This window comes from Mobula hypostoma, chromosome 14 (genome assembly GCF_963921235.1).
Source record: "Mobula hypostoma chromosome 14, sMobHyp1.1, whole genome shotgun sequence".
Taxonomy (NCBI): Eukaryota; Metazoa; Chordata; class Chondrichthyes; order Myliobatiformes; family Myliobatidae; genus Mobula; species Mobula hypostoma.
In genome coordinates this window covers 47624547-47638958 of record NC_086110.1, presented here as the reverse complement: position 1 = coordinate 47638958, position 14412 = coordinate 47624547, and the positions used below count along the sequence as shown (strand labels likewise).

At 42.2% G+C, this 14412-nt stretch overlaps 1 protein-coding gene across 2 annotated transcripts in view; it reads left to right on the top strand.

Annotated features, from left to right (window-relative positions):
• Positions 1-8231: 8231 nt before the first annotated feature.
• adat1 (adenosine deaminase tRNA specific 1) overlaps positions 8232-14412 on the top strand; it is a 58728-nt gene continuing 52547 nt past the window's right edge. The window contains exon 1 of one of the 2 annotated variants that reach the window (XM_063067090.1): positions 8232-8266. The gene's annotated coding sequence lies outside the window, so the exon portion shown is untranslated. The remainder of the gene's footprint in view (positions 8267-14412) is intronic. The other variant, XM_063067091.1, reaches the window with a different exon arrangement.

The window sequence follows — 14412 nt, the reverse complement described above, 5'->3', positions numbered from 1 at the left end:
AAAAATTATACATTCAGATTCTTTCTAAAAAATTAATGCGTAATAACATCATAAAAAATAAGACATTTAATTCTTCTTCCAAGCAGACTGGATCTCTTGAGGTCAGATTGGTATTTTACACTGGATGGGCCATGCTTGTATGTATGTAGTTCTTTCACTACACTATAAGAAGAATGTGTGCTGAAAAAAACTGCAATGAGATTCATTAAAATGTGGCCTCGATTGGAAGACCTGTTGTTGGTTGAGAGTGGATAGGCTGAGCTTGTTTTCCCTAGTGCAAGGGAGACTGAGGAATGACCTGCTCGAGGTACATCATATGATAGGCATAGATAGGGTAAATTGTCAAAACGTTTCCTGTGTTGCGGATATCAAACAGGAGAGTTGAAATAGATAAATTGGTTTATTATTGTCACATGTACCAAGGCACAGTAGAAAATCTTGTCTTGGTGCCATTATACAAGTTTCAAGTTCAAGTTTATTGTCATTCAATAGTATACATGTACAAAGCCAAACGAAACAATTTTCCTCCAGACTATTGTTTCCCATCCTAACAATCCTTTATACAAGTTAATTCACTAAAACGGTGCATTGGGGATAGTCCAAGGTAAAACAATGTGTGCAGAATAAAGTGTTGCAGTGTGGAGAAAGTGCAGTGCAGGTAGACAGTAAGATGCAGGGTCATATCGAGGCACATTGTGAGGTCAAGAACCTATCCTACAGTATTAGGGAACCACTCAATAGACTTTTAACATTAATTTAGAAGCTGTCCTTGAACTTGGTGGTACATGCTTTCAGACTTTTATCCCTTCCCATGGGGCAATGAGAGACAGTGTTCAGGGTGGGTGGGGTCTTTGATTATGTTGGCTGCTTTACTGAGACAATGAAGGAAGTGTAAACAGAGGTAGACAAAGTCCATGGGGGGAGGGGGGATTGATTTCTGTGACGTGCTAGGCTGACTTCACAACTCTGCAGTTTCTTGTGATCACAGGCTGAGCAGTTGTCATACAAAGCTGTGGTGCAACAATTGGAAACCGATAAGGGTCAAAGGGGCAAACAGAAAATCTACAGATGCTGGAAATCCAAGCAACACACAAAATGCTGGAGGAACTCAGCAGGCCAGGCAGCATCTATGGAAGAGAGTATAGTCAATGTTTGGGGCCGAGACTCTTTGGGGATGTGTCAAAGTAATCACATTGTCAAGTTCGTCAATGCAGCTGTGGTGGGGCTCATCACCAACAAAGATGAGACAGCCTACAGAGAAGGAATGGAAGAGCTCGAGGCCTGGTGCCAGGCAAATAACCTCTTCCTCAATGTCAACAAGACAAAGATGGTTATCGACTTCAGGAGAACTTGCCCCACGTATCCCTCTTTACATCTGTGACACAGGAGTGGAAACTTCAAGTAGTTTCAGTCTCTGGGGAGTGCATATCTCACACAGCCTCATGGTTTCAGAACACATTCCACACAATCAGGAAAGCTCACCAACATCTCTACTTTCTGAGGAGGCTGAAGAGAGCTGGACTTTGCACATCCATACACACATCATTCTACAGATGTGTAGTAGAGAGCATCCTGACAAGCTGCATCATCGCACGGTACAGAAACTGCACTGAGGTGGACATGAAGTCTTGACAACGGGTGACTAGAACTGCCCAATGCATTACCAGCACCAGCTGGCCCAAAATCAAGGACGTATATACAGAATGTTCCCGGAAAAGGGCCAGTAACATGGAGGATGTCACCAATCCCGTTCATTGACAGTTTGCCCCACTCCCATTAGGGAGGAGGCTACACAGCATCTATGCCAGGACCAGCAGACTCAAAAACAGTTACTTTCTCCAAGCAGCAAGACTGATCAACACTTCCAGCCACTAACCTACCCCTCCATACCCCCTATCACCTCCACTTTATCAACCACTTCATGCACAGATACTCCTGTGCCTAGTGTTACTTTATAGACATTTCTTGCGTTTTTTAAAAATTGTATTCTTCATCTTTTGTGGGTTTTTTTGTGCTGCATCGAACCTGGGATAACAATTATTTCATTTTCCTTTACACTTGTGTATTGGGAATGACATTAAACAATCTTGAATTTCTTGAATTTGAATTTTCTGTAGCTTCCTGAGGAAGCAGGCATGAGCTGGTGTGCTTTCTTGGCCACATGTCAATGTGGTTGGACCAGGATAGTTTATTGCTGGTGTTCACTCCTGGTCACTTGAAGCTCTCAACCCTCTTGACCTCAGTGCAGTTGATGCAAACGGGAGCACCGAGTTTAAGTGGGATCTGAGGGGTGAGTTTCTTTTTGATTGCACAGTTGATATCCAGAACATGCTGGAAATGATGAAATCAGATACAATTACTAAGTTTAGGAGGTATTTAGGTGGATACTTAAATAGGCAGGACATTCAGGGATATCGTTCTAATGAGGGCAAATGGTCCCACTGTAGATGAGCAGCAGTCAGTATGGATATGGTGGCTCAAATGGTCTGTTTCTCTGCCATAGGAGCCTTCAAGTTTAAAAAAAACAAATCAGTTCATTAGACTGCCATTGTCTCTCAACAGTCTGCCTGGAAATACTCAGCTGGCTGTACAAGATGTGGAAAAATTACTGACTCTTCATTAGAAACTAAATTTCTGACCAATTCTGAGCCTTACAGTAGCGCAACAGCTAGTGCAGCAACTTTGAGATTTGCTGCCTGTAAGGAGGTCGAAGTTCTCTCCGTGACTACATGGGTTTCCGCCAGATGTTCCATTTTCCTCCCACATTGCCAGGATGTACCGTTGGGGTTAGTGAGTTGTGAGTATGCTATGTTGGTATCAGAAGCATGGCAACATTTGCGGGCTGCCCAGCACAATCCTTGCCAATTTCGTTTGACACAAATGACACATTGCACTGTTTTGATGTACATGTGACAAATAATGCTCAGCTGATTCTGCATCACGGTTCAGTATTTCCAAAGTTGCTGCAGAATTAAACGGAGAACACCCATTTGTGCCTCAAAGAGCAGTCAAAGTAGAAAACCCAAGCCTTGCTGCATTTAGGATATAGTTAAGTATTTAAATACCATTATAAAGTCTGTGATTCATGCCTTCATGGAAACCTTCATAGAATTAACACTTGTGTAACCAGACATAAAAAACACACTTGACATTGAACACAGAGCTGCTTGTTTATGTCAGTGTTCCTTAGTCCACATCAACAGTGTCAACCTAACCAAGATGATGGAAGAACATATGGCATATACAGTGCTGAGAAGAGACATACTGTATCATAGATTTCCCCTCAAAGATGATGTGTGAACATGGATTACTAAATTTAAAATTTCTTCCTCAGGGTTTACTACTGAAGCCTTTCCCATGGTGGGGTATGGCCGTAAGGCAGCGGAGGTTTAAAATTAGAGTTTTCCTTCTCGGCGGGCTGCCATCCAAGGATGATGAGCCCCACCTGCCCAAAGTAACTGGTTTTGAGGCACCAGTGGTCTGCCTTTGCCCCTTCTGTCGTCGGTAGAAACAGTTCCACCGGGCCTAGTAGCTAAACCACACGTGAAGGCCAAGAGTTGGACTTGGTTGTCAGAGGCTGTTCGAGTCACACCACCATTTGGAGCACTTTATAGATAGTGGGAGTTTATCCCCACTACCCCGCCCCCCCCCGTCTATGACAACCTTAGAAACCATTCGATTTGTAGAATAGTGCACAACCAATTATCTCAACTTCAGCAGTTCACACCCTCCTCAATCATGTGAGCACAAAAGTTTAAGACCAAATATTACAAAACCTAAGACACTGTTAATCATGAGTAATAAAAGTTAACTTGTAAAAATATTTCCATTTACAGTTACTTTATCCTTGACAATTGTTCCTTCTTTTCAAACTTGAAAAACTGGACTAATAATTCCAATACACTTCCATTTGTTTTGGCAGCCCGTTGAAAATAGACACAATAAGGTTAAATTATTGATCTCTCAGTGCTGGCAAGAAGTGCCAGTGAGGGTAGAAACAGGATGATTGGCAGATAAATGTGTGGCTAAGAAGCTGGTGCAGGGGGCAGGGCTTCAGGTTCTTGGATAATTGGGATCTCTTCCGGGGAAGGTGTGACCTGTTCAAAAGTGACAGGTTGCACCTGAACCTGAGGGGGAGCAATATTCTTGCAGGCAGGTTTGTTAGAGCTGTTGGGGAGGGTTTAAACTAACTTGGCAGAGGGTGGGAACTGGAGTGAAGGGACTCAGGATAGGAAAGATGGTAAAAAAGTAAAGATAGCGTGCAGTCAGACTGTCAGGAGGGGCAAGCAGGTAATGGAACTTAGTTGCAGCCAACAGGCTGAACGTCAAATCATAAAGGATGCAGAGTCAGAAAGGACAGCAAATACAGTACTCAAGGTGTTGTATCTAAATGCGCATAGTATAACAAATAAGGTGGATGATCTTGTTGCAATATTACAGATTGCCAGGTATGATGTTATGGCCATCACTGAATCATGGCTGAAGTATGGTTGTAGTTGAGAGCTGAATGTCCAAGGTTATACGTTATATTGAAGGGATAGGAAGGTAGGCAGAGGGGTTGGTGTGGCATCAAATTAGTAATAAAATTTGACATAGGATTGGAAGAAGTTGAATCCTTGTGGCTTGAATTAAGAAACTGCGAGGGTAAAAGGATGTTGATGGCAGTTATATACAGTGGCTGAAAGGTGGACCACAAGTTACAACAGGAAATAGAAAAGGCAAGTCAAAAGGGCAAGGTAGTCGTGGGAGATTTTAGCATGCAGGTTGATTGGGAACATGAGGATGGTAATGGATCTCAAGGGAGTGAGTTTGTTGAATGCCTAAGAGATGGCTTTTTAGAGCAGTTTGTCATTGAGCCTACTAGGGGATCAGCTATACTGGATTGGGTGTTATGTAATGAACTGGTGGTGATTAGGGAGCTTAAGGTAAAAGAACCCTTAGGAACCAGTGATCACAATAAGATTGAGTTCAACTTGAAATTTGATAGGGAGAAAGTAAAATCTGATGTAGCAGTATTTCAGTGGAATAAGGGAAATTACAGTGGGATGAGAGGGGAGTTGGCCAAAGTAAATTGGAAGGAGCTGCTGGCAGGGATGTCAGCAGAGCAGCAATGATGTGTGCTTCTGGGAAAAATGAGGAAGGTGCATTCCAAAAATAAAGAAATACTCAAATGGTAAAATAGTACAACCATGGCTGACAAGGGAAGTCAAAGCAATTGTAAAAGCTAAAGAAAGGGCATACAACAAAGCAAAAATTAGTGGGGAGATAGAAGATTGGGAAGTTTTTAAAAAGAACAACTAAAAAAATCATTAGAAGGAAAAAGGTGAAATATGAAAGTAAGCTAGCAAATAATATCAAAGTGGATCGTAAAAGTTTTTCAAGTATGTTAAAAATAAGAGAGAAATGAGAGTGGATATAGGACCGCTAGAAAATGAGGCAGGTGAAATAATAACGGGGGACAAGGAGATGGCTGATGAACTAAATGAGTATTTTGCATCAGTCTTCACCGTGGAAGACATTAGCAGTGTGCCTGGTGTTGTAGTGTGTGAAGGAAGAGAAGTGGGTGCAGTTACTATTACAAGAGGGAAGGTGCTCAAAAGCTGAAAAACCTAAAGGTACATAAATCACCTGGACCAGATGAACTGCTTCCTAGGGTTCTGAAAGAGGTAGCGTTGGAGATTGTGCTGGCAATAGAAATATCATTGGACTCTGGCATGGTGCCAGAGGACTGGAAAATTGCAAATGTTTGAGAAAGGAGGAACGCAGCAGAAAGGAAATTATAGACCAGTTAACCTGACCTCAGTGATTGGGAAGATGTTAGAGTCAATTGTTAAGGATGAGGTGATGGAGTACTTGGTGACACAGGACACTATACAAAGTCACCACGGTTTCCTTCACGGAAAATTCTGCCTAATAAACCTGTTGGAATTCTTTGAGGAGATTACAAGTAGGATGGATAAAGGGGGTGTAGTGGATGTTGCATATTTGGATTTTCAGAAGGCCTTTGAGAAGGTGCCACACATGAGGCTGCTTATGAAGTTTAGAGCTCATGGTATTGCAGGAAAGTTACTAACATGGTTAGAGCATTGGCTGATTGGTAGGAGGCAGCAAGTGGGAATAAAAGGATCCTTTTCTGGTTGGCTGCCAGTGACCAGTGGTGTTCCACAGGGGCTGGTGTTGGGACTGCTTTTTTTATGCTGTATATCAATGATTTAAATGGTGGAATAGATGGCTTTGTTGTTAAGTTTGCAGATGATAGAAAGACTAGTGGAGGGGCAGGTCACGTTGAGGAAACAGGTAGGATGCAGAAGGACTTAGACAGATTAGAATGGGCAAGAAAGTGGCAAATGAAATACAATGTTGGAATATGCATGGTCATGTACTTTGGTAGTAGAAATAAATGTGCGGACTATTTTCTAAACAGGGAGAAAATCCAGGAATCTGAGATGCAAAGGGACTTGGGAGTCCTTGTGCAGAAAACCCTGAAGATTAACTTGCAGGTTGAGTCGGTAGTGAGGAAGGCAAATGCCATGTTAGCATTCATTTCAAGAGGTCTAGGATACAAGAACAAGGTTGTGATGCTGAGGCTTTATAAGGTACTGGTGAGGCCTCACTTTGAGTATTGTGAACAGCTTTGGGCCCCTTATCTAACAAAAGATGTGCTGGCATTGGAGGGGGTCCAGAGGAAGTTCACAAGGATGATTCCAGGAATGAAGGGGTTATCATACGAGGAACGTTTGATGGTTCTGGGTCTGTACTCACCGGAATTCAGAAGGATGAGGGGGGATTTCATTGAAACTTTTCAAATGTTGAAAGGCCTGGACAGAGTAGATGTGGAAAGGGTGTTTCCCATGGTGGGATAGTCTAGGACAAGAAGGCACAGCCTCAGGATAGGGGGAGGGGTGCCCTTTCAGAACAGAGATGCAGAGAAATTTCTTTAGCCAAAGGGTGGTGAATTTGTGGAATTTGTTGCCACATGCAGCTGTGGAGGCCAGGTTGTAGAGTGTATTTAAGGCAGAGATTGATAGGTTCATGATTGGACACGGCATCAAAGGTTATGGGGAAAAGGCTGAGAAATGGGGTTGTGGAGGAGAAAATAAAGGATCAGCCATGATTGAACAGCAGAGCAGACTTGATGGGCCAGATGGCCTAATTCTGCTCCTATGTCTTATGGTCTTATGTAGATATTTCAACTGCCTCTTGAGGTGCTACAACATAAGTTTCAGCATCATCAGCAATAATTTTGAAAAGTGTTGGCATCATTTTCTTTGTTACACCACAATAATTTTTGAAAATATTTGCTGCAAACAATAATGCACACAATTTTTGGATTCTTTTCTACTTCGCCCAGGTTTTCTTCAAAATGTTTATTGCTTGAAGCAAACCTACCTCAAATTTTGGATTTGTCTTAAATACAATGCATTTTTAGTATTTCATAATTCAAAGTAAATTTATTCAAGATGTATTATTTGCTTTCAAATACATTATTATAGGCCAAGACACTGGGGCTAACTTATCTACTCTTAAATAGTGCCGCGATATCTTGTAAGTTCATTGAAGGCGACACGACTCAATATAATATTTTGTCCAAGAATAAACCCTGAGATTCATTTTTTCCCACTTTGATGGTGAAATGGCTAGTTCGTTAAGACTTGGTCTAATGTCGTTAAATTTATTTCGTCCGTAAATTATATAGCATTTGTTAATTTAAGTTTACTTAATATGTTCGTCGTATATGAACTGCTGCCGCAAAAGTTAAGTTTCATGGTATTTGTATGAAAATTAGGACAGTAAACGTGATCTTTAAATAATACTATTAGCATGATCTGGCGTATATACCGGAATCTGAAACAAGCCAGGAACACTCAGTAGGTCCGTTGTAGGAGAAAGAGTGCACATTCCGAGTGGATCCTTTTGATCACATCTCCAGCTCTGACCAGCAGTAATCTCCGGGAACCTTTTCTCTCCATATATGATGTTGAATGTTCCTAACCCAAAGCCTTCCTGTACGGCGTTTGCTGGTTCATGTGACTTTTTTTTAATGGAGCAACTTCAAAGAGCCGACCCACCTCCCTTCCAGAATCATTCTGCACCAGCTTTCAAACTCCAACTCAACTCAGCGCCGCCCTCAACTTATCGCCCAATCACATTATCAGACTGCGTAGCACGTGATCATATCAAACGGTTGGGCCTTACGTAGGAGGGGAGAATGCGCATGTGCAGTGACATCGGCCTGACCCCGTGGCGGACGAGCGCCGTCCTGAAGGTAACGCTCTGTAAGCGGCAGATGCACAAAATGTTGGAGAAACGCTGTTGTCGTCAGGACTGATGAAGGGTCTCGGCTCATTTCCTTCCATTGATGCTGCAGACCCGCTGAGTTCCTCCCGCATTTTGTGTGTGTGTGTGTGGTTAAAGTGTTTGCTTTTGTGGAGTTGAAAGTTTGACACGTTCATAAGTTAATTTTTTATCACTCGGCCAAAGCAGGCAGCTACTAGAGGTATGCGGATACCAAGCTGAGATAATCCGTCCAAATTTATGCGTTTTAGGGTTTTCAAAGAAATATATACATTAATCATCAGTTATAAAGCATATGTTCTTCATCCAGATGCTAACAGTTTCCTGGGAATCCCAATATTTCATTCAGGACGGAAGTTTAATGATGAATCCAATGATAAATAATTGTTTTCTGCAATACTAAATGAATTATTCATTTTGTTGATAATACTAACATACGTCATTGTCAAAAAGCTAAAGTTAAATTCATTGTCATATGCACAAGTACGTGTATGCACATGTGCAATGAAAACTTGCAGCAGCCCTACAGTCACGTAGCATATAAGCAGCATTCACAAGAAAAAAAATGAAACATAAATTATACAGAATATTTACAATAACTAGAGTGAGATAAAAACAGTCAATTTTAGTGCAAAGTGTTCATGGTGTTGCTGGTGGTCAGTAGTTTGCTGGTTGGTTCAAGAAACAAATGGCTGAAAGAGAAGTTGTTGTTTTGGGACCTGGTGATGTGGGACTTCAGGCTTCAGCTAGATAGGAAAGTAGAGGAGTTGAAACTACAGCAGCTCAAGATGATTCTGTTGAATAGTGGAACAGGCTCAAGGGGCTGAGTGGCCTACCCATGCTCTTAATAGTACGTTCGATCTATGTATTTGCTGTTTGGGAGTGTTATTAAGCTCCAGACTGAAGATTTTCATTTCCCTACACTGCAATAATAAAATTTTGTGCCCACATCTTACTTTCGATCATCATTGTTGGTTCATTGGATAGTATCATACAGGAGATCTTAATGTAATTTTTCTTCAGAGAAAGGTTAAACAGTACCTGTACTTTGCAGGAAGATTGATTTAAAAAAAAAAATCTGAGAGATGTAGCACGGTAGCAGGCTGTTCTAACCCAATGAGACCCCGCTACCCAATTACACCCAAATCCTCAATCAACCTACTTACCTGTCATCCTTGGAATGTGGGAGGAAACCACAGGGTCATGGGGAGAATGTACAAACTCATTATAGACGGCAGCAGAGTTGAACCTGGTTCACTGGCACTGTAGCAGTGTTACACAAACTGCTAAGCTAATATGCTGCCTAAATCACTGATATAGGTCATGAAATTTGTTGTTTTGCACCAGCAGTACAATGTAAGACATAAAAATTACTACTTAGTGCAAGAGTGAATAGTGCAGAGGAGGAATAATAAGGTGGTGTAATGAAAAGAAAGCATGTCTGGGATGGTAAAGGTCTGTAATGATGTATGTCACCTTCTTGAGCCACTACCTCATCAGGGGTTGTGCCTGTGATAGAGGTGGCTGAGTCTACAGCTTGTTTTAAATGACTACTGCCTAATCTTGCAACTGGAATTCCTCATCTTCGATTGGAAATGTCTCAATATCTACCTTGTCATGTCTTCTCAGTATCTTATATCCTCAAAGGCCACTTCACGAGGCACCTGCTACACCCAACAAAGTGATTAATAACTGCACGCTCATGGTGCAGCCCATCCACACCAAGGCTTGAGGCACTGTCTGCCCGGAGATGCCCCTTCCTGCACCACCACTGCAGTGCGTGGCCACTCGGTGCCACTTTTGCCCTCCCACCAGCTTGAACCAGTCCATCTGGCCACCATCCCATGACCTCTTCCATCAACAAAGCGTCCTTGCCCACAGAACTACCACTCATCCTTCCCTGTCTTTTTGCAGCATTCTCTGCAAATTCCAGAGACTGTTGCGTGTTAAAATCCCAGGAGACCAGCAGTCTCTGAGACACCCAAACCTGGTAGCCATCAAATTAAGCTCTTTAAAAATGATTGTTTGGATACAAACCACAATTGTTATACAGAGGCATTCAAGTCTGGAGACCAAGAAAGCTACAAGAGGTATGATCTCTGGAAAACCATCTCATGGGCAAAGTGGAAATTCTGGACCAAATCAACGAGTGATGCTCAACAGCTGTGGCAGGGTTCGAATGCTATCACCTCCTACAAGGTTAAATCAAGCAACATGGGAGACAGCAGGGCTTTACTTCCAGATCAGCTCAATGCCTTCTATGCTCACTTTGACAGAACATGGAGAAGCCATCGTGAACCCGACACATCCCCTGATGATCCACTGACCTCAGTATTTGAAGCTGATGTGCAGGCTGCTTTCCGGAGAGTGAATCCATCAGTAGTACCAGGAAGGCTACCTGGCCACATACTAAAGACCTGTGCTGACCAACTGGCTGCTGTGTTCACTGAGATCTTTAACCTCTTGCTTTGGTGGTATGTGGTACCTACCTGCTTCAAACCAGGTTCAATTATACTGGTGCCCAAGTTGAGCATGGTGACTGACCTCAATGAATATCACCCAGTTGCACTTACATCCACAATTATGAAGTATTTTGAGAGGTAGGTTGGTGAGGAACCTTATAAGCTGCTGCCTGAGAGGTGACTTGGATCCATTCCATTTTGCCCACCGGAGCAACAAGTCCACAGCAGAGGGCCTCTCTTTGGCTCTTCACTCAATCCTGAAACATCTGGACAGCAAAGATGCATACATCAGGATGCTCTTTATCGATTACAACTCAGCATTCGATACCTTCATCCCCTCAAAACTAACCAATAAGGTCCAAGGCCTTGGCCTCAATGCCTCCTTATGCAACTGGATCCTGGATTTCCTTGCTTGTCGGTTTGGATTGGCAACAACATCTCTTCCACAATCTCCTTCAGCACAGATGCATCACAGGGCTGTGTGCTTAGCCCCCTGCTCTACTGGCTTTACACCCATGTCTGTGTGGCTAAACACAGCTCCAATGCCATTTTCAAGTTTGTTGATGACACGACTGTTGTGGGCCGAGAAAAAGGTGGTGATGAATCAGCATACAGAAGGATAATTAAAAATTTGGCTGAGTGGTGTCATAACAGCCTCTCACTCAATGCCTGCAAGACCAAGGAACTGATTATAGACTTCATGAGAGGGAAACCAGAGGTCCTCATTGGAGGATCAGATGTGGAGAAGGTTGGCAACTTTAAATTCCTGGGTGTTACTATTTCAAAGGACCTGGCGTAGACCCAGCATGTAAGTGCAATTGTAAAGAAAGCATGGCAGCACCTCTACTTCCTTAGCAGTTTGCGGAGATTTGGCAAGCCATTTAAAACTTTTGACAAACTTCTATAGATGTGTAGTGGAGATTATATTGACTGGCTGCATCATGGACTAGTAGGGAAATACCAATGCCTTTGAACAAAAAATCATACAAAAGGTAGTGGATTCAGTTCAGTATATTGTGGGTAAAAACCCTCCCATCCATTGAACACATTACATGAAATGCTGTCATAAGAAATCAGCATCCCTGGCCACTTTAACTCATATGTATTGGTCTTGTATAAAGCTAGATAACCTTTGGAGAGATGTTTTTAAAATGCTTTCAAAAGGTTTGGATCTGGATCTACAACCTACTTTGCTTACGGCAATTTTTGGGATTATCCCATCGGAAGCAGGAAATATTCCTGTTTCCGCTCAATGTATGATAGCCTTTTTGACCTTACTGGCTAGGAGAGCCATTTTATTGAAGTGGAAGGATATTAATCCACCTACCGTCTTTTATTGGCTCTCCTCCATTATGTCCTGCTTAAGTTTAGAGAAAATAAGGAATCGGACATTTGATACATCCTTTAAATTTGAGCAAATATGGCGACCTTTTATCCAATATCTTCATTTAATTTGACTTATTACTCTTTCAGTCTTTTTCGAAGTTTTAGATTTGATCAGAAAGTCTTTCTTTTTTGGTCGTATCCTCAAAATGGACTACCCGGTCCCTTTTTTTGTTTGTTTTCTTAATAGCTTAATGGTTTTTTTTCTTTTCATTTAAAACCCGATGTTTTTTCCTTTCTCTTCATAAACTGGTAAGAGGAGAATTGTTATTCTCATTTTTTTATTATATATTTTATACTAGTTTAACAATATTTATGATTTTGACAATGTCTATCTTAATCCTCGTTTATATTATTACTGATATATATATTTGAAGTAATTCTCTTGATTGTATTTATGCTTTTTAAAAAATCAATAAAAAGATGAATAAAGAATAAGAAAGCAGCGTCCATCATCAGAGGTTCTCTCCACTGAGGTCATGCTCTCTTCTGGCTGCTATCATTAGGTAGAAGGCATAACAATCTCAGGACTCTCACCACCAGGTTCAAGAACAGTTACTACCCCTCAACCATCAGGCTCACACTGACTTGCCCTGTCATTGAAATATTCCTCCAATCAATGATCTCACTTTAAGGACTCTTTATCTCATGTTCTTGTTATTTATTGCTATTTATTTATATTTGCATTTGCACAGTTTGTTATCTTCTGCACTCTGGTTCATCTTGCGTTGCTCCTGCTACAGTTACTATTCTACAGATTTGCTGAGTATGCCCTCAAGAAAATGAATCTCAGGGTTGTATATGGTAATGTACATGCACTTTGATAATAACATTTTCGTTGAAATTTGAACATAAGTACACCCCTCTACAGTCTGGAGAAGTCTTGTCAGAAATGGGCTTCGTGGAAGAGTTGCTGCCATAAAGCCATTCCTCTGAAGTGGAACTTACAAGGCAAGAGACTCAGCTAAGCACAAAAATGCAAGGAATGGGGTCCTGAACAATGACAGCAAGCGCTCTGGACTGACGAGTCAAAGTCTGAACTTTTTGGCTCAAGCAGGAGGCAGTTTATCTGTAGAAGACCTGGAGCCCACTACATAGATGAGTGCCTGCAGCCAGCAGTGAAGCATTGTGGAGATTCCCTGCAGGATTGGGGCTGGATTTCTGCAAATGGAGTTGGTGATCTGGTCAGAATTAATGCTGAGAAGTACAAGCAGATTCTCATCCATCAGGGAGGCGTCTAATTGGTCACAACTTCAGTGACCCCAAACACATGGCAAAGGTCATAAAGAACTATTTTCAGCAAAAAGATCAGGGAGTTCATGATGTGGCCTCCAGAGAGCCTTATCTCAACATCATCAAGGCTCTCTGGGATTAACTGAAGAGACAGAAGCAAGTCTGCAGAAGAGCTGTGGCAAGTTCCCCAAGATGCTTAGAACAATCTACCAGTCGATCTTCTTATAAAACCGCACAACAGTTACCTCAGAGAACTGATGCAGTTTTAAAGGGAAAGGGTGGTCACACCAAATATTGCTTTGATTTAATTTTTACTGTTTACTGCTCTTTATAGTAATTTTTTTGATATTTAGAAATTTTTCATTTCATTATTTCAAAGGTTTCAAAGGTACACTTAACGTCAGAGAAATGTATACAGTACACATCCTAAAATGCTTTTTCTTCGCAACCATCCACGAAAAACAGAGGAGTGCCTCCAAAGAATGAATGACAGTTAAATGTTAGAACCCTGAAGTCCCACCCAGCTCCCCTCCATCCTGCACGTGAGCGGCGGCAAGCAATGATCCTCCCTTCCCCCACCAGCAAAAAAAGCATCAGCACCCACCACAGGAGTATTTAAGCGTGCAGCAAATCAACAGCAAAGACACAGACTTGCAGTACTCCAAAGACTATTCGTGCACCCAGTATTTGACATACCACAGGCTTTCTCCCTAACAAGGGAGAAAGAGGTGTCTCCGTTTCACAGTGAAGGGAGGAGACATAACAAACAACTCGCTGGTTTACAATGTTAAAAGTCCGTTGCGTTGTTTTTTTTGAGCTCTGAGCCCAAAGATCTCAGGTCTCTGGGCACACTGCTTTAGATCTTCTGACTCCTCTGACATACTGATCACCTGCCTGGACACCAACCTCTGATTCCCACCCCACCCACCCCGACTCCAGAGCCACGAAATCGCAGACAACCAAAGGTGAGTGAAGCTCTTAGGCCGAGCCCTTGGCGTGCCAAATAACGGCCAGTCATGAAACCCCGAGAGCGGGTCCC